Below are 5,124 nucleotides of genomic sequence, written 5' to 3'. Positions count from 1 at the left end.
GGTGCGGCAGAGGGGGGGGGGGAGGGGGGAGAAGGTTGGCGGCGGTTAGGCGATGGACGCCTGCTAATTGCATTTTACATATTGTATCATATGAAATCCTAGACTAGCTTAAGTAATGAAGTGGTTATTCTGAAAGAAAAAAAGCAGATTTGAGACGATCGAAACTACAGCGTATATCTGATGCACATCTCTTGAAATAAAAAACGTCTCTGAACTAAATTTTGGTTCAGTTCAATTCAATTCTGTGAAAAAACTCTGCAAATCTCGAAATTAAATGGGATATTTTGGGGGCTTCTGCTACGCCGCACTCCCGTCTCATCTTCCCTGGTCACCGTCCCACCGCCTGTACCAAGGTCCCCGCCAGCCCGCCTAGACCCTACGGCCTACGCAGTGATATCACACGAACACGGCAAGCACACACCGTCTTTAGTCCGATCCGGCGGACTATTGGAGGATGGCAATGATGAGAAGTACGCGGGATCTGCTGATGGAGGGTTTCGAGGGGCTCGTGCGGGACGGGTCTTTCAAGGGGAAATTTTCACCACCTTGGAGGTGGTAGGCAAGAACCATCATCGCGGCCCTGCCGGGTGTCGAGGAGTCACCCAGGGAGAAAGCGGTGCCACAAAGCCTCCGATGCTCCTTTGTTGGAGATATTTGCACTGTGCACACTTGTAATTTCAAGTTCAAGTGTATCTATGCACCACTTCGAAGTTGGACAATTGTTACATCTGCTCTATTAATCATCCATAGATTGGAATGTACCATCTATATCCGTTTTTGAACATGTGAATTTAGTCAATTACTCTTCCAGTTGAAATTTCAAATGAAGGCAGTTTAGTTTACCAGAACTCAAAGGTAGGGTTTGGTGAGATCTGCCATTTAGGAGTGTAATGTAGATTACGATAAATGTTCATACTTTTTGTCACGTGCCGCTCATGTGCTCCCCATATAGTGGTCATGAATAGACATTCCACGCCACTTGTCATGTACCCAAGCTAGCATGCTCATGATCTACAATAGCCTGCAATTTGTAACTTCTATGGCCTAGTTTAAGTAAGCAGAGTTCAGTAACCTGCAATTCAATTGTCTCTTATCTACATGTGTACTTTCTTTGATGGTTTATGTTTTCAATACAATTGCACCAACCATGTATGTCAAATGCCAAATTTGTGTTTCCTATGGGCAGTTAAGAATATAATGATTTAATTGTATCTAGGAATTGTTATCACCGGTAAGTGACCTTTGGAGGTTTTTGGTGTCGTTGGCATTGTGGGATGAGCCTTTGAAGTCATTCGTCTTTTGCTTGTTATCTTCTTCTATTATCATAAGGTATGTTGCTTTGCCCATATATATTTTTATTTTCTTTATGCAATGGTTGGTTATTGTGTACTATCGGACATACTAACAAATAAAGGCAAGGATCATGTTCTGCTACATCTCATGGAAGGAGGCTGCCAACATAAACTTGTGGGGACTTGCATGTGTTAATATTTGTGTAGAGAATGCGTTGCTGGTTGTTTTAGGTAGTACTTTTTTTGGTGGATAATGGAAGTTTGGTCGTAACACCACTCGAGTTTGAGCACCATGACAAGAGAACCAAGCAAGTGTGCCCTACTTAGCTAGGAATCCGCCCGACAAATGGGAGATATACTCACCAGCAGAGTCTACACGAAAGACATGAATAGGGGTAGATAACTGGGTATGTACGGTGGTAACGAACTGCTGATATACAGGAAGAACCTCATTGTGAGAAGACATAAATATTTCCAAGTTTAGTGAGAAATCATCTATAAAAGTAATGTAATATCGATACCCCCTTTCGAGATGAAGGGAGCTTTGACCCCAAACATCTGAATGAACAAGATCAAAAGAACGCTAAGACATTAACTCCCTATGACGGTAAGGTAATTGAATCTTTTTACCAAGCTTACAACCCTGATAATCTAAAGGCACATCTCCTAAGATAGACCCCATAAAAACACAATGAACTAAATACGAAAGATGTCACACAGATGATCGAGACGCTGATGGAAAGAGCTCCTAGACAAGGTAATGGGCAGAGAGACTGGCGGCCATGGCAATGGAAGGAATATGAAGCCAGTAAAGCTCCAAAAAGGGCCCAAGAAGCGCTCACCCACCGGCCACCTCCATCGAGCGTCGTGAGAAAGACTGAGTTAGACCGACTATAAACTAGCTTGACGATGGTGCTCGCACACGTAGGTTGCGTCGCTGCCATCTCCAGGAGACTGTCGCCATAGGAAACCACTCACTAGGTTGCCGCCGCCACCAGTCATACCCACTCGCCTTCCCGCCCTGGTCGACACCAGCGATCATGCTAGCTTGGCCTCTTTGTCTCCTCTGTACGCACATGCCCAGCGCTCTCCTTGTTGTGAGACTAAGCCGGTTCCCAAGGCTCGTCTTATGTTTCCTCTTAGATTGGATCTGAACAAGAGTAAACCAAAAAAAAGTACAATGTCTTCACTGTCGGGCTATCATATCATCTCTTGTCGGCCGGTGATTTTGACAATGTTCACTACACTGGGTTCGATTGGCCACATGCGCATTCACCTGTGTGGCCTTTGTCTTCTCTTCGAGGAGGTCACATATCTGCCTCGCCCTATTGCCAATTTGGAGCCTAAACCGCAGGCTCCTGCCCCAGATGCTCTGTACTTGTCGGTGGTTCGTCGGGAGTACGCACTTCAGCAGGGTCATTCCATTGTCGACATTTCTGCGTTTAAAGTTCTGCTATTTGGCGTCAGCTTGATATTCTGCTGGTTGTGGCTCTTGTGCGCGTGTTGCCAAATTGTTCGTTTATGAGCTCTTGTATCGGCAACGTAAGGAGTTTGAGCCGTGATGTGCCCAAATCTTTTTCGCTTGTGCCCGTGTCTCTTCTGGAGGCACTCAGTGAGATCCACACTAAGGAGACTAGTCTGCGTGGTGCTAGTCCACTGTAAGTTCCCTCGGAGCTCGCTCCGCGCTCACCTGCTACACCACCTACTGCACCGGCTGCTTCCCGCTTCAGTGATCCGCCTCTTCTACCGTATCCAATAGGCAGTGGTAGTCACCCTTCTTCTAGTAGTTGTTGTCCACATTGCCCCTATTGCGTCAACGATGGTGCAGTTGAGTATGATTGCTACAAGAAGAAGCAACACATGTGACGCGGTTCTTCTTGAGGGCTTGTGGTTCTACATTGACCTCTTTAGTTGCGTCTCTAACTGCACAGGATGTTGTGCAACAAGATCTGCTTGCAGCTTCGGGTTCTTCCTCGACAGGTTCTGCAAGTTCAGCTACAAAGCGACCACCTCCTCCACAGTCAGGTACATCCCCATGGATTCTTGATTCTGGAGCCTCTTTCCTTATGACATATGATTCTTCCTCTTTGCCATCCATTAGACCTCTAGATTCCCTATTCTTATCGCCGATGGTACTTCTCTTCCTATTGCTGATCCAGGTACACTGAGCATTCCATCATTTTTTGTTTCCCTTGTGGCTCATGTTCCTCGGCTTACCATGCAACTCTTTTCTATTGGCTAGATTACTTACTTTGGTTGTAACGCCATTCTCGATGATGATTCTTGTTGTGTTTAGGACCGCCATAGGGGAGCTCTAGTTGGAAGCCTATCTGACATAATACGGGTGATTGCGATGGGGAAATTCTATCTAGACTGTGCGGGATGGCTTCGATGGGAGGGAAATAGCTGCATGCATGCTATTGTGTAGGGTAGAAAGCGAATTAGATAAGAAGATCGAAGATGGCAAGACAAATGATTGATCTGGAAGGCAATGAAAAAGTTCTTTTCAAGGAAGCATGAGTTGTATGTGTGGAGGAGAAAGAAAAACCCTAGGCCCTAATACCACGTTTGGGAAATAACAAATTATATTTCCATGAAGCGATAGGGGGGTATATATACACGTACATGTGTGGTAAATATGCAGAAAACCCATGAGGGTTATTACATGGCTAACATATACCACTCTTAACAACAATCACGTATAAGTTCCCCATCTTTGTGATAGATGAACTTCTTGATGAGCATGCTTGATTTATGTTCTGGTTTTCACCAAATGCGTAATAACATCGCCAAGATAATCTTTCGCACGCACAATGCCAACTACAAGTTCCTAGTCATGCCTTTTGGCATGGCCAATGCCCCCAACGACTTTCTAGGGCTTGATCAACGAGATCCTTTAGCTCTTCCTCCGTTGTTTTTTCTGTCTTGTTTGATTATATCCTTATTTATTGCTCATCATGGTTGGAGCACTGCGTCGTTTGATACAGGGCAAGTCGTTGGATGGCCCGACCTTCATGATTTGGAGGTGGAACGGCGATGAACATTCGTAACTATTCGTACGAAAAGCAATTTCAAGCTCTTCTTCCTCTTGCTCTCCTTTCTCCTCATCCATGGCTTGGTCTTCTTCCCTCACTTATCCATGCTAGATTCCTTTGCACCTAAGCATGCACAAGGTTTTGGAATTAGGTAGTAGACATGTCTCATATGAATGCTTATGGAGCTCGAAGAGTAACAAAGTAACCTCGGTGTCAATGGCACATGAGCGAGCTCTTGTCACCGGTCCACTTGGAGCTTGTGGGGTTGATGATACATGGTGATGTCCATGGGGTGCTTCGCATCAATCTTCGTCTTGTGTTTGAGGTTATATGACAAGATACTCTCTTCCTCGAATGGTCCAAGTGCACATTCGGTGCTGCATCCATGGCGTACCTCAGCCATGTGATTTCTGCAGGTGGTTTGCCCACGGATCGACAAGGTCCATCTTTGGCAGATGAGCCAACCTCACTATTGGTGTTAACGCATGTGCTATGAGGCTTCGGTCTTTGTCACACCTGTGCGTGATGACACAGTGGACTAGAGAGATGCCAAGGGCATGTTGGGCCATGGGCATTGTGAGGGATGTAAACTAGAGCCAAGTGTGGCCCAGAGAGGAGGCTATTTAACGTGTTTAACTGACGAGATGAATCATCGATCAGAAGAATGAACTGGTTCCTGGTATCCTCGATATCCTCATCTTTCTGTGCTCTTCTCACCTCAAACCCTATCCCAACTATCCCGATACCTTGTGACTCAATTCCCTCTCCGACGGGTACATCACAATTTGATAATCAAA

The 5,124-nt window shown here is 45.6% G+C and overlaps 1 protein-coding gene across 1 annotated transcript in view; it reads left to right on the top strand.

Moving 5' to 3' along the window:
* The first annotated feature begins 1,209 nt into the window (after positions 1–1,209).
* The window catches only part of LOC119316923, a 37,092-nt gene continuing 33,177 nt past the window's right edge, over positions 1,210–5,124 (top strand). Inside the window, exon 1 of the mRNA XM_037591315.1 lies at positions 1,210–1,329. The gene's annotated coding sequence lies outside the window, so the exon portion shown is untranslated. The remainder of the gene's footprint in view (positions 1,330–5,124) is intronic.

Source organism: Triticum dicoccoides, chromosome 6A, assembly GCF_002162155.2.
Source record: "Triticum dicoccoides isolate Atlit2015 ecotype Zavitan chromosome 6A, WEW_v2.0, whole genome shotgun sequence".
Classification (NCBI taxonomy): domain Eukaryota; kingdom Viridiplantae; phylum Streptophyta; class Magnoliopsida; order Poales; family Poaceae; genus Triticum; species Triticum dicoccoides.
Note: the sequence above shows the minus strand (reverse complement) of the source record. Positions and strands in the feature narration are given on the sequence as shown.